Source organism: Cydia fagiglandana, chromosome 13 (genome assembly GCF_963556715.1).
Source record: "Cydia fagiglandana chromosome 13, ilCydFagi1.1, whole genome shotgun sequence".
NCBI lineage: Eukaryota > Metazoa > Arthropoda > Insecta > Lepidoptera > Tortricidae > Cydia > Cydia fagiglandana.
The window spans coordinates 1,546,115-1,571,996 of NC_085944.1; the positions used below are offsets into that span (position 1 = coordinate 1,546,115).

Sequence of the window (25,882 nt, forward strand, 5' to 3'; positions counted from 1 at the left end):
TGAGTCAATCTCATGCCCAATACATGCGTAGCACGACCAAGATCCTTCATCTCAAATATTCTCATCAGTTCTTCCTTCAGCTTTTTCTTCTCCGGCGTATCTTTACTGAAAATCAGAATGTCATCAACATATAGTGCCAATATAATGAGGTTACCACTATCATTCGATTTTATGTAAACACAGGGCTCGCTGAGTGATTTTCTGAACTTGAGAACCTTCAGGGCATTATCAATTTTTTCATACCAGGCCTTCGATGCCTGTTTCAGACCATAGACTGCTTTGTTAAGCTTGAATACGTAGTTTTCTTTACCTTTTACTTTATACCCATCTGGCTGTTCCATATACACAGTCTCCTTTAGATCGCCATTAAGAAAGGCTGTCTTCACATCCATGTGATCAACTTTCATGTCTAAGTTGACTGCCAGGGCAAGTAAAGTACGTATGGTTGAGTATCTTACCACAGGAGAGTAGGTCTCATTGTAGTCTACGCCATATTCCTGGGTAAATCCTTTAGCTACAAGTCTAGCTTTGTAACGAAGTAGCTGACCTTCCAGTCCAAGTTTCTTTTTGAAAATCCATTTGCATTTTACAGCTTTCTTTCCAGCAGGCAATGTTGTCAATGTCCAGGCTCTGTTCTTTTCAAATGACTTGTACTCATCCACAATTGCTTCCTTCCAATGTTCTTTTTCGGGTCCTGACAGCGCTTCATGAATTGTCTTTGGTTCAGCACCTTGACAAGCAGCTGTCATTGCAATCACAGTATTAGCGGAGTCTGTCATTTCTTCATACTCACTGGAGCCTTGATCCGTAGTCATATCAGGATTCCAAGTGACATCGTTAGGATCATCCACAAAACTGGAACTAGAAGTGCTCGATTCATTTTCAGATACTTCAGGTACTTCCTCAATAGGATCAGCTGGCAAAGGATCTGCAGGTAAAGGTTCTGCATTTCTAGTAGTATTATCCATGCCATCACTAAGTAAATGTAACTGACCGTCAGTAGTAGAATTTTGCTGATTCAGTTTTATATCTTTATACATTTTCTCTTCAAAGAACTGTACATCTCGAGACTTAATACATTTAGACGGGTTAATGTGTGGAGTGGTACGAACCTGTGGGAATACTGGAACCCTGCAATCCTCAAGCGCTTTGTCGTAGCAGTGTATTTACTTGACGGCATTTCACCTTCCATATACACATTCACTTCATAAGATGTATGTAAATATAAGGCACTAATCACAACCGTGGGCCGAAAATGCATTGCACAGCGCGGAGCGGCAGCGATATGGGTGACGAGCGACAGTGATCAAGCGGACTACTATCAGTGTTATTATTGGAGTGCAGATAAATCGTCGTTATTATTTTTCAATTGGAGGGTGGCTTGACGCTTTGTGTGTTCCTACCTTACTACTCGTACAATTACGGTATCGGTATTGTGGCGTACTGTTTACATAATTCACCGTCCTCGCAGCGTGTTGCGCTGGCGTCGTGGCATATCGGGAAGACTACAAGAGCGGCATGCATCCTAGTGACCCGGGTTCCAATCTCGGATAAAACATAGAACTTTATTTTTTACTTTTCATCTTTTTTCTTTTTTTTTTAATTAAGTTAACTTAGATTTTTGCGTAGGTTTATAGTAGGTTCTTAATTAATAGTTAATAACCTCATTAGTTTTGTAATAATCTTGTGACATTTATGTTAGTGTAGTTTTATTTATTTTGACTTTAAGATTTCAATTTGACATACCGCTTTTATGTTTACTTGTGTAATAGAACATTTAAATTTTTAAATTACTGGTCCCCCTGTTTTTAAAAAAATATTTTTGTTTAAATAGTTTCGACTTTTATTGAAAATTATTTGGATAATTTATTGCAGTCGTTTTTAACTAGTCTGACATTATAAGTATAATTTTCTACTGTGATTGTTTTTTCTATTACGTGTGTACTTATTACTTTAGTGAGCAGAAATATAGAGGAGTTATTTAGATATACATTCCATGTAATCACGTTAAATATTTACTTCGTATTTGCAAAGTGAAGTTAGGTAAATTAATATGATTGTAGGCCTAATTTTATAATTTTACACGAGATTTGTTTTAAAGTTATTTATATATGTGTGTATTCCTTTTTTTTGCCTTTAAGTAGGATTTTTATTATTGTCTAAAATTACTGTATAAGTGTTATTTTTGTATTATTTAACTTTGTAGTCATTTAAATGCAGGCTCCTACCCGTGTGCGGTGTCCCCATTGCCCTAATTCTCCGCGCACATTTACTGAACATGGGCTGAAAGTGCATATTGGGCTCAAACACAAAGATGTGTCCCGAACGACGCTCTCTCCCTACCCCTCCCCCTCAGTTGCGGTGCAACAGCAGCGGCGTGTGCCCACGGACGACAATGGGAGTACCCCGGGTTTTGAGGACCTGGCCACTTTTAGGAAGTCGGTGCGGGTGTTGCGTCACATCCCTAGAGGAGCTCGGAACCTTGCTGCGGGCAAATTGTGCGATGTGATCGATAGATGCATCGACACCAATGGTACGTCAGAGTGGTTCGATTTACTATCCTTTGCCTATTCCGCATTGAAAGCGCCAGAAGCAGCCGATCCGGGCAACTTGACTACAAAAGTGAAGCGTAACATCGCATCAGTGGGGGTCATCGATACTTTGGGCGTCGAAGCCGAGTCGGTGGCTTTGAGGCCTCACTCGGTCCTGAGAACAATCGAGTCGAAAGTTTTCGAGGGCGATCTTAGGGGTGCAGTCAGGGTTCTGATGTCGGACGATACTGTGGCACCGTCGAGCCCTGAAACCCTTGCCAATTTGCAGTTAAAGCACCCTGCCCCATCCCGGCCGTTGCTGTTGCCACCTGAACCAGACAGATCCTGCCCACCTCTCACAGTCAGGCCGGAGGAGGTTGCACAGGCTCTAGGCTCCTTTAACAGTGCTTCGGCAGCGGGCTTGGATGGTGTTCGTCCATCACATCTGAAGGAGCTTACTTCAGGTTCTGCTGGCGATAATGGGCTTCGGTTGCTGGAGTGCCTGACCAGACTATGTAATTTCCTCCTCAGTGGTCAATTAAACCTCTTGGTCTGTCCATATGTATATGGTGCGTCCCTATGTGCGCTGTCGAAAAAGGATGGCGGTTTAAGGCCAATCGCTGTCGGCAGCGTGTTCCGCCGTTTGACTGCCAAGCTTGGTTGTAATGCTGTTAGGGAGGAAATGGCTTCCTATTTGCAACCGTGCCAATTGGGATTTGGTACCAAATTGGGTTGTGAGGCTGCCATTCACGCCGTTCGAGCCTTCGCGCTCGACCCAAATAACGCGGATTGCATCATAATTAAGCTTGATATTAAGAATGCTTTCAACTCTCTGGAACGCGACACACTTCTTACAGAGGTTCGGGAGAAAGCTCCAGCTCTCTACCCTTTCCTGTACCAGTCCTATTCGTCTCCTTCCAAACTCTTCTTTAACGGGTCCCTTATTCCATCCCAGGTCGGTGCTCAGCAGGGGGACCCGCTTGGACCCCTTATCTTCAGCCTGGCTATTCAAAAAGCCATATCTAGATCTCGATCCCATTTGAACGTGTGGTACCTCGACGACGGGACTCTGGGGGGTAGGCCGGAGGAGGTCGAACAGGACCTGCTTGTGCTTCTTCCACTTTTTCGAGAGCTGGGGCTCGAAGTGAACTCCGGTAAATGTGAGTTTTTTCCTTGCAGTGCCAACTCACAGCCTTCTTTCTCTTTGTTTTCTGCCCTACTCCCTGGCCTCAAGGAGTTATCTACCCAGAATTTTAACCTTTTGGGTTCCCCGATGTTCCCCGCAGCTATACCTGAAGCCTTCAAGGTGAGAGAGCAGCTTCTTAAGTCCGCTGGTGAGAGGCTGAAAAAGCTCTCGGCTCATGTGGCACTTACTTTGCTAAGGTCCTGCTTTGCCGTTCCCAAGGTGATGTACTTTCTGCGTACTGTACCTACCTGGCTGCACCCCGGCCATATGGACTCGTTCGACCTGGTGGTGAAGGAGTGTGCTGAGGGTGTGCTGAATGTCTCTCTAAATACAGACCAGTGGGACTTGGCTTCGTTGCCTATACGGAGTGGCGGAATTGGCATACGGCGCGTGCGGGATGTGTGTCTTCCGGCTTTCCTGGCGTCGGCGGCGGGGGCCGTGGACCTTGTCACTAAGATTTTATCGTTAGATAGTGGCAAGGCAGAAATACCTTTCGCTTCCGATGCGTTGTCGGCCTGGGAGGCTCTCAACCCGGGTGCGTCAGTGCCTGAACAACCGTTCCGTCAGCGCTTGTGGGACGAGGTCGGGATTAAGCGTTTGTTCGACTGCCTTTTAGGCAAAGCTTCTGGTGCGGAAAGAGCCAGACTGAACGCGGCTTCGGCGCCAGAATCTGGGGCTTGGCTGCACGCCCTTCCCTCCCCGAACTTAGGCACCCTGCTCGACGACGACTCGTTGCGGGTGGCCGTTGCTCTTCGTCTGGGCTGCGATGTTTGTCAACCACATCTATGCATCTGCGGGTCCATGGTGGAGAGTAACGGGCACCACGCTTTGAGCTGTTGCCGATGCGCGGGGAGGTTCCCACGCCACCACGCGTTGAACGACATTGTTCGAAGGGCGCTGGTTTCAGCCAATGTCCCGTGTGTGCTGGAGCCGCCGGGCCTCAGTCGGTCAGATGGCAAAAGGCCGGACGGTTTGACTCTGGTGCCGTGGGAGAAAGGAAAGTGCCTTTTGTGGGACGCCACCTGCGTCAGCACATTTGCCGCCACGCACCTTGGCCGCACTGTGAGGTCGGCAGGTGCAGCCGCTGAGCAGGCGGCGTCCCTTAAGAGGGACAAGTACTCGGGGTTAACGAACTACTCGTTCGTTCCCTTGGCTGTGGAGACATCGGGGTGTTGGTGCGCAGAGGCGAAAACCTTTCTCGGGGAGCTGGGGCGTCGCCTGCGGCAGAGGGGTCTCGACCCCCGCTCCGGGTTGTTCCTGGCGCAGAGGTTGTCCATCGCGGTTCAACGCGGTAACGCGGCAAGTGTGATTTTATTTTATTTTATTTTATTTTATTTATTAAACTTTACACATAAATTAACAGTATGACACCAAAGCACTTAGATATGTGGTATATTACATTATAATATTAAAATTCTAAAAAAAATTATACAACAACAAATAAACTTATAACAATGAGATCCGGGATGCATTTTTACATTATATTATTTTCTATGCACCTTATCAGATTCCTGTAAAATACACCAGCACTATCAGCAAATATATCTACATCATCTGACTCCAGTATGATACGATTAAGAGCAGTTCGGGCCCGAGCGGTGGGAGCGTTGGCGCCGCGCTGCGTGCGCGCGCCGTGGCCCGCGAACAGGCGCCGCCGCCGCCGCGCCGGCACCGCGCCGCCCGCGCCGCCGCACCCGTCCGGCACGCCTGTTGCGACGTTCGCCCGCGGCACTTGCAGTCCCATTCTCTCAAGCACGGATGCGCCATCTACTTTATTGTGAAGTAGTTGTCGATAGTGCATTATGTGTAGAAGCTTTCGTCTAGTCTCTAGTGTTTGAAGGCCGACCATTCCTATTACGAATAAAGACGGATACATGTAGGGGTAATATCCATACAGACGTTTGTAGACATGTCTCGAGAATTTCTTTTGCACTCTTTCCAACATCGTGGTATATTTAGTTTCATAGGGATCCCATACTACAGCACCAAATTCAAGGCGACTACGGATGTAAGCGTTGTAGAGCATGACTGCCACTTTTATGTTGGAAAATTGTGAAGATATTCTAAATATAAAACCTAGCGTTTTCGAAACTTTTTTGCATATTGTTATTATATGAAGTCTGAAGTCAAGTTGTTTGTCCAAATTTAGTCCTAAGTCGCGTATTTCGTCAGTCTGTACTAAAGGTGTGTCATGTAGTCTGTAGGTGGTAGGAATCGGCGTTCGGAGTCTAGAGAAAGTGATATGGATACATTTGGATACGTTAAAGTGTAGGCGGTTGTCGTTACTCCATTCAGCAATAGCGTCTATGTCCTTTTGTAGTTGCTGTCGGTCGTGGTCGTCCTTAATACGATAGAAAAGTTTGATGTCATCGGCGAACATCAAACACTGGGCTGTACTGACAACGGCTGGCAAATCATTAATCATTATTAAGAATTGGGTAGGTCCTAATGTACTGCCCTGGCTTACACCAGAGCGAGTATAATAGTGTGGAGATTCATATCCGGCAAGTTTAACATATTGCTTTCGATCCTGTAGATAATTGGCGAAAAAGTGTAAAAGCCTAGGAGTGAAACCAATGTCTGCGAATTTTCGCAGCAGGATATCATTGTCTACAAGATCGAAAGCCTTACGAAAATCAAAGTATGCTGCATCAACTTGCATCCGGGCATCCATAGCTTCCGTAATATAGTCAACCAACACAACATGGTTTGTCGTTGTTGACCGACCACGACGGAAACCATGTTGAGCGTCATTCATTTTTACTGCGATCTGTTGAGTGATAAGATGGTCTACAATGGATTCAAACAATTTGCCAAACACTGACAGCACAGCAATGGGTCTATATCCTGTTACATCGGATCCTGTACTACTCTTGGGGACAGGGGTTACTCTCGATAATTTCCAGCAGGACGGATACTCCGCACACCGTAGAGAGAGATTGAATATCGCTAGGAGGGGTGACTCAAGAGCAGATATACAATCCTTCGCTAAAAAGGTAGGTATGCCATCAGGCCCAGCAGCGCTCTTCGGCTTGAGCCGCTTTGCAGCGCGTCGTATGTCAGTGGTGCTGATGGCATCGATGGCAACCCGCGCCGAGTCGCGTGCATCTCCGCTGCGCGTTGCACTTTCCCTCGCCGCATCTTCGGCATTTAGTCGCGGTACCTCATTATGAAAGACTGAGCTGAAATATTGAGCAAAGGCATCTGCCGCGTCCTGGCCCGAAATAGTTCGGTCTTGAAAGGTATATTCGTCACTTATTTGGTTCATATTTTTACGTTTGCTCTTTACATATTTCCAAAACTTTTTTGGGTCGTTAGTTATGTCTCGCTCAACACCTGTTTTATATTTTTTATACTCACAGTCAATCAAAAATTTAGCTCTACCTCTATAATATTTAAACATTTCTTTATTAAATTCAGCGCCAGTTACTTTAAATTTTTTTAAATGATAATATTTGTTTTGTAGGGTTTGTTTAATTTCAGATGTATACCAAATCGGGTAAATGTATTTTCCTATTGTAGGTGGTGGATTTTTTTTTAATGGAACATGGTGGGAAATGCATTCCCTTAATTTAAAATAGAATTCTTCGGTTGCTGCATCAACACTTACCGAACCTAACACAGATGTCCAATCGGTTATGGCTATGCTTTCATATAGTGCACTAAAGTCTGCTTTGCGAAAGTTCCATTCAGGTACAGGAGAGACAGTTGGTGGTTGCTTACAAACGAAGAGAGAATGGGCATGCGCCCGCGGCAACTTTATACTCACCTGCAGCGGCGGATGGTAGTTGTCGGGCGGCACGAGCGCCGCCTCAGCGAGCTCTACTATCACTCGCTCCTGCCCTAAACCACTTAGAACCAAGTCTAGTAACCCGTCTTGATTATTGCGAATGGTATTGTGCTGATGTATTTCACAGAACTCAAGAAAACATTCAAATTGTTGGCGTACCTGCACACTACATGAATTAAGATTAAAATCACCTAAAATTAACACGTCTAAATCTGAATATTTACATATTGCATTTTCTAAACAGTTTAAAACGTTTAAATATTGGTCGTCCGTATAGTTCGGTGGTAAGTATACAACGCAACATAACAACATAGTTCCCTTATATTCTAATTTTACTATTAATAATTCCATATAATCGGATATACCATCAACGTCAGTTACTATGCGCGCAGTATAAAGATTGGGTACCGCCAGCAGCACACCCCCCCACCCGGTATTCCCCGCGCGATCCTTCCTTAATACGACATAACCAGGAGGAAATAATTCTGCGTCCATAACAGAGCTAGTTAGAAAGGTCTCGGTAAGTGCAATAATATCACAATTACATAGAAGTAAGTTATTGTAAAATAAATCAGTTTTTGACCGAAGTCCCCTTACATTTTGGTAGTAGACAGAGGTGCTTACAAATACGTTTTTTTTATTATTATGCACTTTGGGGACGAAAATTATCACGCCAAGGTTTGATACATATATCTTGGGTCCAGTTCTCGGAAGCTAGTACTTGGTGTGTAAAATTTGGCGGTACACCTATTTTAAACGATGCATAATTTCCGCGCGTTTTGAGGCTTTTAACAGTGCACGCGTCTTCGGAGTCGCAGATATTATTTAGATGTGTTCTAACTTGGTCTTCCGACGTTCCCAGTCTGACATAAAAAAGGTGTAGGTATGTCATCTTTTCTGAAGCTTGTAGAAAGGTAGTACCCGGGGCCGCTGAACCTCTCACCAAGCTTGATGTTGATCGGCGCGGGCGCTTGTGCTTCACTTCAGTCCACTCCTCTTTGTTGTTACTTTCACCTTGGGTGTCGGCTCGGGAATCAACTTCACTCTCGTCACAGCTCTCGTTCAGCAGGCTCGGGGTGGAGGAAGGTGTGTTAACGGCTGACGGTGTTGTAACTTTTTCAGATGTCAGGTCGTTGACCTCGGTTATCGCTGCCTTAGGTTTTACATTTCCACAAGTCGATGTTTTATTTATTGGTTTGACCTTCGTTGCCGATGATAGAGTCTTATCTTTACTCTCTTGGTGATGGGCACCTTTGCGCCGGGGGCGATGCGGGGTGGGTTGTTTGAATAGTTTTTTAGGTTAGTTTAAGTTTAGGTTTAGATGTAATTTATAGTTTTAGATTTAGTAGTTTTTAAGTGAAATTAATGTTTATTAAATTTATATGTTGTGTTTATAATTTAGTATATGTATATCTGTACAAAAATATCCTGATCGTTAAATAAATGGAAATAAAATTGAAAATGTTTAAATTAATCAAAATATATTTACGGATAAATGAATAAAAAAAAAAAGGAATTTATGTCTCGTAGTTGTTGATCGATATCCATGATCTTCAAGAGATACGCCTCCATATCTTTACATTGCTCTAGTTTCAATCCAAATAAAGTACGTAGCAGGCCTAGTTTTCTACATAGCCCTTTATCTTCGTAGGCCTTTTTCAAATTGTTCCAAGCTTCGTATCCAGTCTTTGCGTTACGTACATGTGAAAACGATGACGGTTGCACCATCAGGCACATTTTTGCAAGCGTTCTCTGTTGTCGACGCTCATCGCTGATCTTGGGAACGCCAGGTGACGCTTCCTCTGTGCAATCCCATAGATTCTCGTGAATCAAATACATAATACGCATCGAAAACTTCCAGTTTCCATAGTTAGCTATGCCACTGAGCTTTTCGAAATTGACTGCGATCCCGGAACTCGACCCGGAAGACGAGGTCGTCGTCGGCAAATTTTCATTCGACATTAATTTTGTACTTTTTGCGGAAAACTATTTACGTACTAATTAATCGCGTATCCTGGGCCCAAACCTATTGGGTTTGTAGTGGAATTATACCAGGATTGATAGAGTAAAACATTATTTTGTGCAGACAGAAAGAAACGATATATATTCATTTGTTCATGTATACTGACAAAATAAAAAACCACAGACAAAACAAAATAGTCGCCAGCTCATGAAGCTTATAAGGTTTACAACCTGTTTGGTTTATAAGTTCCAACATTTTTTTATTCAAGGATATGGAACCCAAACAGAACCCCGTGTGATGCTCGCCGTTGATTGGATTGTATAGACTAGACTGTAAAGTTGCTCTCTTCTCTATTCTTTGCTTTTCTCTATCCTATTTCTCTTCTCTATTCTTTGCTATCCTTATTCTGTAAATTTCCTTTCCCTTTCGTCTTTGGTGGCGACGTAGCCCTCTCGGCCACGACACCAATCTCTTCACACAAAAAGCAGTCGCTGATCACTGCGTCGACCAAACTGTGTAACCACTTTAAAAAAAAACTGTAAAGTTACTGCATAGTTTATTTCGGTAAGTCCCTATATTCAAATCTCAAATGCTTACAATGTTATATTTATTGATTGTTGTGCACTTTACATCGATTGCTAGGTAGTACAGTAGGCATACAGACATGGAGAATGCAAACAAGTGATGCACAAAAAAGCTTTCACTTACGTCAGATATTTTAGTGTTCTATCTTCTACACTGATACAAGATATAATTGCATGTCCAAATAAAAGAGCGTCTAAATATGTGTTGTGACCACACAATATTCATGGTTGCTTGCAAAGCGAGGTCTATGGGTGGTTATCTACCAAAACAGACCAGTTTAAGAGTGAACCCTGATCACACAAAATAGTCTCAGCTCGCGAGCTCCCAACATTATTGTTAAAAATATATGCAAATACCTACAAATTATGCAGACACTCATTTGGCCCCCGAGCGCGCGCTGTCGTATCATTTAGCTTTTAATCAATTTATTAGGTTAACTAATAGCTTCGGGGGATGCTACAATAAGTCGCTCGTGCAGCATAATGAGGTGTCGCTTTTCCTTGTCTAGTACAGTCGACGTCAAAGATATGTTTACATATTTCGCCCTATTACAAAGCAATAAGGTGCAAAAGTGTAAACTAAACATATCTTTAACGTCGACTGTACATATATAGTGTTGCCAGATGGATAAAAAAAATTTTCGTGAATTATGGCCCTCGTCTGTGACATGTGCGACAATGTGCGTAACTTATGATTTGGCTGTTGGCCGCACTTGACCGGTTTTCTTTTTACTTTATATTTCTAGAAGATGAATGTGAATGTGACTGAATGTAACTTTTCATAAAAGAAATATTAACGTGATTAATAAGTGAAAAATTAAGTACGTAGCCTAAACAATTTCCCGTTTGCGTGAGAGTCCCTCGTTCTGTCAGGCGTGTCTCACTCCGCGATTTCATCGCTTTGCTACAGGTAGCTAAAAGTGCATCCGTTAGGCCCCAATTTTGGGGTTTTCCATAAGCCCCGCGTGGCGCTGTCGCCACCTACCGGCCATATCTGTGCTGATCGTAACAGACGCGTTTTGTTAGAGAGTGAGTCTTCTGTACTTAGTACTATTATTTATTCTGTGGTTCTGTTCCACCTGATATATCATTAAAGTTACAGTCATAGTTACATATCCAAAGCAAAGGATCTACCGCCCTCAGAAACAGATAACTTTAACCCAAACCGCTAGGTGTCAAATTGAAATATTTGTTTTCTCTTGCAACTGCATATTAATTCAACGTATACAACTCAATTTTATTCCAGGTACCAAATCATATTCCGGCAGAGTACGCCGCGAGATGAATCCATGATGGCGGTTGTCACACGAGTTAATTAAGCCCGATGGAAACATCACATTTGCATAACGCGAGTAACTACAATGAAAAAACTACAATAATAATATAAAAAAAACTGTTACAAATACATAAATCTAAAATTATTTAGAGATGTAAATGACTCTAAGTATCACAACTAAAAATGGAAAGATTATATAGATAATCAAATTATACTTAGATATGTATAGGGTCTACAAGAGTCAAAATCCTGTATAATTAAAACATTGACTAACTCTCTAATAAGAGTAATAAAATTAGTCCAGGGCTAAAACAATGCTAGTTAGATACGTTTTTCTAAAGACTCAGAGCTCAATTATCTTCCGAAGACAAAAGAACGATGACAATGAATTCATTTCAATATGACAGAGCTCCTTAATGAAGAAAAACGTCGTAAAGTTCGTTTTCTTTTACCTGGAAGTCTTTTTTTTAGAATGATACTAGTTTAAGTTAGTAAAGCTTATTATATATACCCTAGCTGTTGGTCGTTTGTATTTGTTTTACGATATTCTTATAAAAAAATGCGTTTAGCCGTTACTTAAAATTTTCCCTCGGAGTCGGGTATTAATATTCCCAGTATGCTTGGTATGATTCCCTACTCAAGTTAATATCGAATTGGATAATATTGTATGACTAAGGGCCGCTTGCATCATTCTCTAACCCGGGGGTTAACCGGTTAAACCTGAAGTTACCACGGTTACCAGTACAATTTGACACTGGATTGCCGGTTTAAGCGGTTATTCCCGGGTTAGTGGGATGGTGCAAGTGGCGCTAAGGGTCGGTTGCACCAAACCATCTGTCACCGTTAAAGCGTTCACAAAATGTTATTGTATGGGATGGGAAGCTTCATAGAACTCTGCGGCGTGACGTTGATCAGTCTGTCAACTGTGGTTGATGAGTGAAAAATAATTTAAAACATTGCAAGTGTCGTAACCAGGATGCTGCTTAAAACATCTGACACAGATGATAAAGGGCTATTATTATTATTTGTCTGGCTCTGCATATCACGGGACAATGGGGTCCCGGACCTTTGGGAGGCATACGCCGAAGCCAACAGCGCAGAGGCCCTTTAAGACAATTAATCTAAAAGCAAGGGATACACGTGGCGGATACTATCCCCGAACTCACAATGTGATACATCCGGAGATGGTCCCCGCCAGGTGCAAAGACTATTGCAGTGCAGCGCTTTTGTGCTGCGATGGGAACTAATGTCATGGGCTATAGATTTGAAAGTTGGATGGACTGGATAATGGGCTATGGGAGAGACTAGCGGACACCTGCCGTGACAATCAGTCTCAAAATTGTAAATGACAGGTGGTGACTCGCCAACTCATTGAGTGGGCCCCGCAATGGCCGCACGCACAGTGCGACAACAGGGCAACACTTTGGAGTGGCTGTGAGGTTGTCGAGAGGTGAGTCTGCGGTAGCCAGATCGCTATAATCTGTTCAGCGGGCCGCCGGCGTTATGACATTTTACACTTCCAACCTGGAGCATAGGTCCCGCTCTTGCGAGTCCACTCTGGCCGGCCAATCAAGGCAAGCACAGAGGCGAGGGCCAGATGACAGGGCCCTCTGGAATAGGGGTCCACGGTGTCGCCACTCACCGTCAGCTCGCGCCGGGTTATTATTATTATTATTGAAGTCACCAAATTTCATGTCAAATTAAGGCTTCGTAGGTCAATAAATAAGATTCACAAGGTCGTCGGTAAACTTAACACTTCAACTATTATGTATTATTATAGTACCTAACGAGTGCGTTCTTTTATAAGAGCGAAAATAAGCTGAAAAGGCGTAAGCTGAAAAGTAGGACATATAAGGATTTAGATGGAAGGAAAAATAACTGCACAATATAGGAGTTAGCTTTAAAAGCTTTAACTGAGGAGACCATTTGTAAGCTCTTGAGCGCTTTATTCTCAATTTAAAGGACACGTCAGGCTTATAGCAGAGGGAGTAAATTGCTATCCAATTGTTCTACAATACCGTACATTTTTCTTGCAGTACAATCCTCCATAGACCCAGAAGCAATTGTTTTGTTTTTGAAATTGGAACCCATGGTTACACAATTAAAGTTCAAAATAGATTTTGGAATATGTACAAAAAATTGTACGCAGGGACTTAGGAGGTTATAGATAAGTGGGCAGTTAAGGAACGTAGCCACAATATACAGTTTATTTAACCCTGAACCCCTAATGTAAATTTCATTCGATAGCTTGACGAGCGTTCGCGTTTGCGTTATGGCTCCTCTACATGTTGGGCCAGCGCCGGCCACTCCAAGGGACGCATTTATGCGTTAGAGGGAGCAAGTGATATTGCTATTTCATTCTACCGCATGGCTGCGTCCCTTGGAGTGGCCGGCGCTGGCCCATCGTGTAGAGGAGCCATGATGTCCATGCCATGGGATTTTGGAACAGCGCGCCAAGCGGGACGTTTTGGAAACTCAAAATCCCATACAAAATGAGTAAAATTACACTTAACGCAAACGCGTACGTCACGTCACGGGTACTGATTTGTCGGGCGCATTTTTTTTTTTATATTCGTATATAATGTTTACAAATACATATAGGTAATGTTGGCTCACTCAAACATTTTAAATATACATCTAGCCAATAATACTTACAACACTGTAAAGGTAGATCTGGATTTAATATTCGTAGACGCCTTTTAAATAGCCCCGCCGGACCCGATCTGTCATGCCTGAATTTCCCAGTGGCGACTAGAAATGTAAATTTATATCTGGTAGAAATACGAAGTTAAACTCACTAGTGAGAACGTAGAATAAAAACCGGCCAAGTGCGAGTCGGACTCGCGCACGAAGGGTTCCGTACCATTGCGTAAAAAATGGCATAAGATCACGTTTGTTTTATGGAAGCTACACTTAAATATTTATTTTATTCTTTTTTTATTAGGTGTTTGTTGTTAAAGCGGCAACAAGAATACATCATCCGTGAAAATTTCAGCTGTCTAGCTTTCACGGTTTATGAGATACAGCCTGGTGACAGATAGACAGGCGGCCTTACAGACTGACGGACAATGGAGTCTTAGTAATAGGGTCCCTTTGGGTACGGAACCCTAAAAATGGGTCTCAAAAAGTTTGCGGTAGGTACTTAAATAACTAGCTAACCCCTGCCCGTACCTACTTAAAGGGTGACTCACGTTAGACCGGGCCGTGTCCGGGCCGGAGCTTCCGGCGCTTACTTTTCTATGACATGACGTGATGCTTTCCATAGAAAACGACGCGCCGGAAGCTCCGGCCCGGACACGGTCTAACGTGAGTCATCCTTAAGTGTATACTTTTAACTTTCGTTCGTCCCTAAACCCTGTCGCAATTGTGACATAAATCTAAAATGCTCCGACACTCGTGTAGCTATTTCCTCGGCAAATAAATCCTCTCGTGTCCTACTTGTTCACATGTTCAGCTTATTTTCCGAGCTCTCATAAATAATGCACTTGCCCCGTAAATGCGATTACGATGGAGTTAAACTCGACAAGGACTAGCGTAAGCTGCTTACATTGTGCAAGTTACGACGGCGCATTCTTCTACTAAACCATGTTTTCTACTAACTTTAACACTAGAGATCATCTAGAGATGAATTAGAACACCATAGAATTTGCACTAAGTGATTAGCAACAGTGGACTGGTAATTTAAGTATTTTATGTTAACTCTTACGTTTTGCAGAATACCCACTTAAACTTGAGTTGTGTTTAAACTTGTGTATATTGTAATGATTGCTTAGTTAATAGCTATAGGTATGTATTTAATATTAGTTTTTTTTTATGGATAAAATAGTGAGTACCTACCTACTCATGTAGGCTGCTCTTTTGATGCTCTAAGATAAATATACTTGTATTTTATGTAATTTTTCTCATTAAGTGAAAGATAAATTTCTCTGAGAAAATAAAGTTCTTTAAACCTAATAAGATACGATATAGTCATTTGTAAGTTAGATATGTCAAATTTGACGTTTCCGCGATTCTGGAGGTCCTCTTGAACGATTTCGACAAGTTATGACTTAGATATCCAAATCACATCTAGTCGATATCTAATGTAAATCTAGTTGATCTCTATATCGTCTCTAGATCTTGTGATTATCTCGGTTCCCGAATACGCGTGTAAGTTAAAAATGGCAGGCCCAGACGGAGATGGCGGGACGACTTAGACGCCTTCATCAGTGGCTGGTCGGAGAAGGCACTGCAGCGGGAGTTGTGGAAATCATGGGGAGAGGCCTTTGCCCAGCAGTGGGACACTACAATAGGCTATAAAAAAAAAAGTTAAAAATCTATTGTACAATTAAGTTTTTGTGAAAAAAGTCAACTTTGGTACAAGCTTTTATCGCTGACTGTACTCTTTCCACAGGCAACTAATGCTCATCGAGATAATTCTAATAACCCCAAACACAATTAGTTTGCGTTGTTTTGTCAGAGTTCCCATGGCAACCCTGTCCTGTCTCCATCATCAGGTCAGCTCGATGGTACCATAATATTGCATTGTTACCCGACTTACATTTGTATGCAAATTCTCAAGTTTATTGGAAGTCGGGTCACAGAATAAATAATAGTACTAGTACAGAAGACTCACTCTCTAACAAAACGCGTCTGTTACGTTCAGGAGCGGTATCATGGTCGCAGTTTTATCACTTGTCATGCCATGCGTCACTTTCGCACTTACATGTCTGTTAGAACGTGACAGACATGGTGACAAATGATAAATAGCCGACCATCTTAGCCCTACAGGACAGATATGGCCGCTAGGTGGCGACAGCGCCACGCGCGGCTTATGGCTAGCCACCAAAATTGGTGTGGAACGGATGTACTTTCTGTCTTAGGGCACAGAATAAATAATAGTACTAGGTACAGAAGACTCACTCTCTAACAAAACGCGTCTGTCACGATCAGCACAGATATGGCCGCTAAGTGGCGACAGCGCCACGCGCGGCTTATGGCAAACCCCAAAATTGGGGTCGAAAGGATGTACTTTTAGCTACCTGTAGCAAAGCGACGAAATCGCGGAGTGAGCCACGCCTGGTCGGGTTAGTGAATGGTGCATTAGGGCCACTTGCACCATCCCACTAACCGGGGTTAACCGGTTAATCCTGGAGTTACGATGGTTAACGGTTTATCCAGTTAACCCTGGGTTAGTGAAACGGTGCAAGTGGCGCTTATTCGAGTTAGCTACAAGTCCTACAGATGTATCCTACATACATTTAAGACGAGACCTGTATCGCTGGTATAATGCCGGTCCGGAACGGGGTTAGGCGGCCGCGCCTACATTATTAAGTACGTCTTTGCACGCTGCGCTGTCTTGGATGACGCGGATTAGCGCTACGATTTAGGCCCACATACACTAACCCAGGGTTAAGCGGTTAAAGCGTTAACCCAGTGTCAAATTGTACTGGTAACCATGGCAACGGCTTAACCGGTTAACCCAGGGTTAGAGAATGGTGTAAGTCGCCTTTACAGATTTCGTATTTTAACTTATTGAAAGAGTGACAGAAGAAGGCTACCTACTAGTTTATCTAAAACTTCGACTCGCTCTAAATTCTTTATATTACAATTCCTAGCAACGAAAACGAATAAATATAATCGTATCACCTTGGATTCCTATATTGCAAAATCTATGTTCTTATCTTGTTTAACATTATTTGGGGAAAAAATAATAATATGTTCTTAATGTGTTACTTGAATTGTATAACTTCGATTGTATGGTGGCGGTGACCTTAAAGTTGCTAATTAATTCACACTTTGTCTGTGTCCTTCAGCAGTTTTATTGTTAGAAAATATTTGAATTTTTATTCATCATAATAAATCTTATTAAACGAAGAGGCGTCATCCCGACACGTCCTGAGAAAATGAAATATTCTGCAACTAAGTCTTAGCTTCGCCTGCATTTTAATCCTGACATTTTCACGCTTCTTTTATGCAGTAATAAAAGTGCTAAAGGCGAAAATTCTCTTTCAAAAGACATCTTATAATAAAACTGGACGGGTGACGACCTGAAAGACTACCTATGCATAGTTTTATAACTATGCATAGTCTTTCAGGTCTTAAAAGACCACAAGGTAAAAGTTAAATAACGGTGCTTTTGATAGAAAACTATTGAAACGGATTATATCGCGTATAATTGAATTCATACAGTGAATATAGGTACAGTTTTTTTGTATATACTCGTACAGTTTTAAATTTTTTGTCCTATGAAGGGAACGTTTAACTGTAAAATTCATACTACATCCCGACGTTCTTCGGTCACCCGTTGACCACGAATGCTGTAAAGGGTTTGAAACGTCGGAATGTAGTATAAATTCAATTAATACTCGATATAGTCCGTTTCAATACTTTTATTATACTTTTATTTTATGAGTAACTATCGCGGTAACCGAAGACAATCTCCCGTATTCGAACTTCAAGATATTCACAAGAGACGACACGTACTAGATCCATTCTAAATACGTTATAGTTTAAAAGATATCAACTAGTTCTCTTTTGCAGCGCAATTCGGGCAACTAATGTCACTTTTACGTTAGATAGAGTAAGATATCTATTAGATGTGAATTAGATCTCTAAGTCATATCCTGTGGAAGTCGTTCAAGGCGTGCCTACCAAAAAATTCGGTACAGCAAAATTCCCTAGACTTTAAGATATTTCCATATTACAGCCATAAAGCAGGCAGAGTAAAGGCTTCGAAAACGTTAGGTAAAGGTTAATAGGAAGGAAGGCTCTACATCATCGGTAACGGCCCATTCCGATGAACAAACGCCAGTAACGCCAAGGAAAACTCCAGTAACGCCAGGGAAAACTCCAGTAACGCCAGGGAAAACTCCAGTAACGCCAGGGAAAACTCCAGTAACGTTGCGGCGGTCGGTGTGTGAGGTGAAGTATATGATAAAAGTAAATATTCTACACACCTTAGGCCAATTCTGCTGTTTTTAGGGTTCCGTACCCAAAGGGTAAAAACGGGACCCTATTACTGAGACTCCGCTGTTCGTCTGTCTGTCAGACAAATTTATTCGAAATTTCTTTCACAACTTGTCTGGTGTCTAATGACCATGGCCCAAAGGTTTCATTTTTCTTCAGGTATTGTAGATCCTAATTTATTTGCGAATCGAGATTTATTTTGGATAAAAGCAACTTCATGTTTTTTCCTTGTTACTATTTAAATTTTGTTGTGGGTACGTACTGTATGTACCTACTGTGGTTGGTGCAACTGGCCCTTAGACTGTAAAACATACTTTAGAACGCAAACTGTAAAAAGTAATATCAAACCCGTAACAAGTTTTAAAATAATCGGCCTCCTGATCATGTGTGCTACCCTTAAAGCTGTAAGGGTGGGAAACGTGGTAGGAAATAGGCGTAACAGGGGGATGTAGCTGTTATGTCGTTTTATTGTATCGGGGATGATTTGTCGCCTTCACAAGCAATATCCCTTGGGAGTGGGAAACTGAATACCGAACCTTATCTTATTATGATAGGTTTAGTTGCATTTTTAACACAAGATTTATTACTTTCATATTATTTATTCAATGTTAAGAATTACTAAAGAAGCTTTAATAGCTGTTTTTTGCCACATGCCCGGTCTAACGTAAGTAGTCCTTTATGCTAATTTAACGGTTTCACTCACTTATTTTTTAGTCACTCGCGCGACATGTTTCGGAGAGCCTAGGTCTCCATTTCCAAGCACTAACAGTGCCATCAGCTTTGTGCCCTACATAGACTTGTAGAAGGTAGAGAGGCAATAGAGAGTACTCTCGGCTCGATTCTGAAAATGTATTAGATCTCTACTAGACCTCAGCAAGTTACGATATGGATAATTTAAAGATATTTGATATACACTCACGGTAGGACTGGTTCATAAATTCAAAGTCGCTCAGCGAGCTATGGAAAGGGCTATGCTCGGAGTCTCTCTGAGGGATCGTATTCGAAATGAAGTCATCCGTCAGAGAACTAAAGTCGTCGACATAGCCCACCGGATTAGCAAGCTGAAGTGGCAGTGGGCCGGTCATATTAGCCGTAGAACCGATAACCGTTGGGGTAGACGAGTTCTCGAGTGGAGACCGCGCATCGGAAAGCGTAGCGTAGGACGCCCTCAGACTAGATGGAGCGATGACCTTCGCAAGGCGGCTGGCAAGAGCTGGATCAGAGTTGCCGCAAATCGTGCTCAATGGCGTGCAATAGGAGAGGCCTATGTCCAGCAGTGGACGAGAGTAGGCTGATGATGATGATGATGAAAGATATTTGTAAGATAGATATGTCAAATTTGACGTTTCCGCGATTCTGGAGGTCCTCTTGAACGATTTCGACAAGATAGATATGTCAAATTTGACGTTTCCGCGATTCTGGAGGTCCTCTTGAACGATTTCGACAAGTTATGACTTAGATATCCAAGTCACATCTAGTCGATATCTAATGTAAATCTAGTTGATCTCTATATCGTTTCTAGATCTTGTGATTATCTCATTTCCCGAATACGCGTGTCTCTCCAGGCGGGTGTTATGTCTGGGGACCGAAGTCCATTGAGAGTTGGTCGGAAGTTATATACAGTGAAACCTGGATAAGTGGGATCTCAAGGGACGAGCAAATTTGTCTCACTTAAAGAGGTTTACCACTTACCCAGGCTCCCAGTTAGCCAGGTACAAATACATTTTTGTCTCATTTATAGAGGGTTCCATTAATAGAGGTGAGAATAGAGTATATTTCAGTTATAGAGGTGGTTAATAAGGTATTTAGTGATTATCTTTAAAAATAAATAAGGTAAAATAATCCTTGTCCCTAAATATTTTTAAGTCTGTTTAAATATTTCTTTGAATTTATTTTGAATGATTCTTCAAAGGATAGATATTTCAAAATTAAATTAAATTTGATACAGACTTCATTGCGTATTAGAAATTTAATAAATGAAAATTTATTTTTTCGTGTTACTTATCAAAATTTCAGCTTTCGTTTCGACTACTTTTAACTACTTACATAAATTAACTAAATCAAACTTGAAGTTGTTTAGACACAATTAGGCAAATGCGGAATTTGTGGATAGACTAAGAGTTAGTAAGAATACGGAAATTGTTCAATGAAGTCCAAGTTAGAGAGGTCATAGATTGACGTTATCTCAGATAGACCTCTGTCAATTCCCTATACAATTCTAAAAAACAATTAGGAAAATGTAATCTTATAAATATAGTCTCAGTAAAAGAGGTAAAATACACTCTCTGTCTCAATTATAGAGGTAAATGTGACTATAAAATCACCACAACGAATCCCAGTTATAGAGGTCCGTTTTTTCTCAGTAACAGAGGTAATTCAGTGCTAAAGTGTCGAGACCGCACCATGAGTCCCAGCTATAGAGGTTTCTCACTTATCCAGGCCCCACTTAACCAGGTTTCACTGTATATAGAAACTGACATTATAACTCCGTAAGCGCGATGTAGGTCTCATACTAATTGCGTTTTAGACGTAGTATCTTCTTAGCGTTTGTGCGTTCTAAGCTCCCTAACGCCATCTGTTAGATTATTCTGGCACGACGTTGGCAGTGACAGCTAGAGGAGACGCCACAGACTTAACTACCTATATGACCTATATCTACCTGAATGAGTTTATATCCCTTTAGGATCCTACAACGTTCAGATATTCCCTTTCGACGTTCATGGCCGTAATGCCTGTTCGTCCCTAATAAATCTAATAATCCCGGTAAATCCAGGGTAAATGTGTCGTGCCCTTGTATTGTGTGTCAACCTTTATTCTTTGTACAGTCGCTATCAGATATATCGGAGCGGCCAAGGCGTTCACAATATCTGAATAAGCACTCTAACGCCTTGACAATAGAGGCGTGCTCAGATATTTGTGTGCATCTTGGCCGCTCCGATATATATGATAGCCACTGTATTTTTTGTTGGAATTGTTGAAAGATGCGTATTAGTTGAGCTCATATGGGGTCATTGCGTCAGATATCATACACTAAATAAAAACCGGACAATTAGAGTCGGACTCGCCCACCGAGGGTTCCGTACTTTATAGTATTTGTTGTTATAGCGGCAACAGAAATACATCATGTGTGAAAATTTCAACTGTCTAGCTATCACGGTTCGTTAAATACAGCCTGGTGACAGACGGACGGACAGACGGACGGACAGCGGAGTCTTAGTAATAGGGTCCCGTTTTATCCTTTGGGTACGGAACCCGTAAAAAAGTGGAAAGGAACCCGGTAAAAAGTGACCAAGTCCCAAATTTTCTGGTGTCTGCTATCTTTAGTGTATGATATTTAGTTCAATTTATAATTTATATATATTATGTATAGTAGTGTGTCTAGGTACTTAAAAAACACAAATCAAAATATTTTCATAAAAATTATTTGATTTGTTCCCTAGTTGAATATAAAACTATGTCAGTAGGGTCGAGTTACAATCATATTAGCCTATCAAACAAAACATTAATGAAATAAGGGATCCCAAAAAACCAAACGCAAACAAAGTATAGAAATGTCAATATCTACAGCTATCTTCCGCATCAATGGACCATTTCATCCACAAAAGGATCCGTAAAACGGATACTAACCAACATAATAAAATCAGCTACTCTAGCTCTTGTTGCCTTGAATATAAAGTCCGAATTTGAATAAGCCGCGCGTAGATGCCGCTAGTATCGGAAACTTATTCCGGAAAATAGTTAAAGTACTAGTAAAATACGTGGTGCCTTTCAATCGAGACGTTATATAGGGATATAACAATAGCTAGTTGTCTGGCAGTAAGAATGGAATTGTAAGTAAAAATAATAGGGTCGTTGACTGTATTTAAAATAAATTATTTCACGCCATGCATGAAATAAAGGACCAGAACATTAGTAGAGAAATCGTAAACAGCAGTTATTTTAAGACAAAAAATGTTTTTGATAAATCGTGTAGAAGTATAAAGAGTAGGTAACTCACAGACAAATCATCCTCCAGACTGAGCATAGTCGCGCTACCCCCTCTGCCACGCATACGGTAATTTTACTCCATGTTCGAGTCGAAAGTGTCTTTGTGTGATGTCCGTGTCTTTGAACTGACCAATCACGGCACGGGACTTCGCTCACCTCGTCCCGCGCACCTCCACATTTTTTGCATCATCGGTTGCATGGAATAATTGCTCTAAACTCGGTCTAGAGGATTCCTAGGTAACTTGACCGTGACCTCATTGTGTAATATTACATTCCATATTAGCAAATCGTTATGACAGTTCGAAAAAAGAAACTGGCTGCGTAGCCAAGATGCCAATCGCTTACGCTCCGTAGCGATCAAAAAGCAACTGTCACTGTCACACTTATATGGAAGAGTGATGGAGAGACATAATGCTTTTCGTTGTCGAAGCGATAGCGATTGTAACCTTGGCTAGGCCGGCAGATTTGACTAATAGTCGAATACCCTATTGTACCGAAAGTTTCAGGCGATAATTAAAGAAATCCATGCCGATTGCTACGGGAACTAAATACATCTAACATTAAATATTATCTACAGGAAAGTAGGTACCCACAGGGATAATGGGAATATTATGGCTCCTACAAATATATCTGCAACCTTTTGATATCAAATGCAAATACATATTTCAATTACAGAGCAAGCTGACTTTGACTGATTACAAAATAACATGGAAGGGGTGTAACGGTTCGGCATTTTGGGCATATTCATGTGTTCACATACACACACATACACACAGTCCCACACACACGGTATCCCAGTAATTTACGGAACGCTAGTATGGTGAATTGGTAATAATTTATAATAGCTATTTTTTTAGTGTAACGGCTACTTCATGGTTCTAAGTCTTATCTACGAAATATATCCACAAAAATAGCGTTATATTCTCACCAGTACAATAAAAGGTTTCTAAATAATGAAGGTTTATTCTGTACACTTTGTGTAATAATGTGCTTATGAGATCGTTTAATGAACATCTAAAAAGAGTAATACATGTTAGGTACTATTTGCTAGTAGCAAATACATGTAGGTATCTATAAATTCTATTTAAGAGTCAACAGGAGTGGTCATTTCTCCATACAAACGTACTCGACTGTTTCCTCAGTGGGTTTTGATGCTAGAGCAATGATTTTTTCAACACAGATTAATATTGTCAATATCTGTGTCGGACCGTTCTGCTTTTCTTGATATTTTTGTTTTTTAAGGCACTAGAGCCCTTCGAAAATGGCCAAAATGGCCTCATTGACTATGCCGCAATGAGAGACGTATTAGTATTCAAAACTGATATCAATTAGCCAAAAAAGCAAAACGGTCCGACACAGATAATTTCATAATCATTTAGATTTCCAAATTTGGTTACGATTAATTAAGTTTTGGAGGAGGAAACAGTCAAGTACGAGACCTTGATATTTGAGATTTTTACGCAGGATTTTTCGCCTTGTCCTTATAGCACTAGTTTTAGGAGCCGCTTCCGTTAGCGAGACGGGTAAATTTACCTAAAATATTTAAAACTCAGCTCCTGTTTCGTCTTAATATCGCTTTTGACTAATTTTAGTCCAGAACATGATTATGCCTTAAAATAAAATGCGTTTATTTTTCCTTATTTGCCAACTTGCGGGTTTAATGTTTGTTGGATTCCTGGATGAACTGTGAATATTTTACTAGAATGAAATAAAAAAATATACCTACTCTAATATAATTTACGTACTGTTTCACGTGCCTAAATGTATATTTACTGGGCTACGGCTATTGAATAAGCAAGGAGATACGTGTCCATCAATGTCACGTAATTTTCCTGGAACGTGGCTTTTCTATTTACTTATCAATCTTATCATCCAAATTGTATAATTATGTATAATTGACCCATCCTCCTTTCTATTGAAAAACTTTAGTTCCGAAATTGCTGGTCAGTGAGCTTGTTTAAAATTCGAAATTCAAATTTGTAGCGTTAATTGTTTAAAATTCGAATAGAAATTGTAAAGTTACCTTGCAGACCTCACATCTAAATATATTTGGGCATGATATTTTGAGTTTTATTCACCAGTACTAGAGTTCACTTTTACTAGCGATTTCATCAAGATGTAGCTTTATTGAATTATATTTGAGTGATATAAAGTTAGAATGTAACTGTGAGATCCTCATATTTCAACCCGTACAAGATTAGTACCTTTTTCATGTAATGTAATTGACTTTTTCTTCATTGATTTAAATGTCATCTAAATGAGTGGCCATCTAAACGTTACGGTCACGTGATCGCGTTACGCTGTCTCGAGTTTATCATTTTTTCTAAAGAAGTTTTCACTTCAAAAATATTTTTAAGGAAACCACGAAGTAGATATTAGCATACGCCGGTCTGTCAGGGGTAATTTTGATTTGACGTTGAATAGGGTGAGGGCAAAATAAATCTTGCTTTAAGTCGATGTCGATAAAATTTCGATGTATAAAGCAAGTTTAAAATATTTGTGCTTTGTTCGTCGGTCGAGTAATTGATACCTCAATTATCTCTGTAGTATTTTTCATCCATACAAGTATTTTATGAAACATAAGTTTTTCTGTATCATTTTGCTGTAAAATGTGTATGTGTAAAAAAGTATTTTCATTATTATATTATCAATATTGACTATTTTTTTTAAATATAATTAAAGGATAATACGATCATTATTTCCTTTGACTGGTAGTTTTATTTTTTATAAAGCTAAAGTTGAAGATTTTCCAAAGAATCCAAAAGAATGAATACAAAAAATACGTTTATATAACTTAAGTATATAAAGAAAATCTCTCAATGTAAGTGGATACTTATTGTGATCTTAATTGATAGGTATATGAAAACTAGCTCTCATACGGCATATAAAAAACATAGGTAGGTACCCCAAAAGTAGCGAATTAATCAAGTTCCTAATTGCTATAAAATTAAAAACTTACCTCAATTAAAAACACTCAAACTGAAATCACAGATAACAAATAACTCCAAAAGCAAACGTTCCACAAAAAACGTCTCACAAGTCACTCAAATTTCGAACACGCACTGGCCACCTACAGTGTTCCTTTTTCGAAAAGTTTTATTTTTAAATTAGGGCGCTTATACACTTGATGGAGAATCATCGTAGTTTTTAGGTTATTTGTGTGAGTATAATGTCGGAGGCGATGCCCGGGGTCTCACTGGATCCAGAGGCTGAGTCGGGTCCGCGCGTCGCTCGAAGCTGCGTAGGGTGATCCCCTCTTGCGTAACTATTGTAAATTGTCTAGGAGCTCTAGAAGGTCTAGAGTATAGATACTTCGGAGTATAGAGAAGCATTTTATTAAAAAAAAATGCTTACATTCTGGTTATTTTTCAGCTAAATTTAGGTAATATTGCTTAAAAACACTTTTTTTTTATTTTTCCTTAAAAAATAGCGTTCAATTCATTATAACTAAAACATGTTATACTAAATAGTAAAATTGCAAGAATTTTGACGTTTAAATTATTACGTTTAATCAAGTTTCGTAACTTTAACACAATACAGAACGAAGTTTAAAATCCTGTTATAATTTTTCAGCATATGAAGCTTCGAGTGCCCGCATCTTTCGGGAAAATCGTCTC

At 40.8% G+C, this 25,882-nt stretch overlaps 1 protein-coding gene across 2 annotated transcripts in view; it reads right to left on the reverse strand.

Moving 5' to 3' along the window:
• LOC134669956 (uncharacterized) overlaps positions 1-25,537 on the reverse strand; it is a 110,053-nt gene extending 84,516 nt beyond the window's left edge. Inside the window, exon 1 of one of the 2 annotated variants that reach the window (XM_063527591.1) lies at positions 25,225-25,537. The gene's annotated coding sequence lies outside the window, so the exon portion shown is untranslated. The remainder of the gene's footprint in view (positions 1-25,224) is intronic. The other variant, XM_063527592.1, reaches the window with a different exon arrangement.
• Positions 25,538-25,882: the final 345 nt, after the last annotated feature.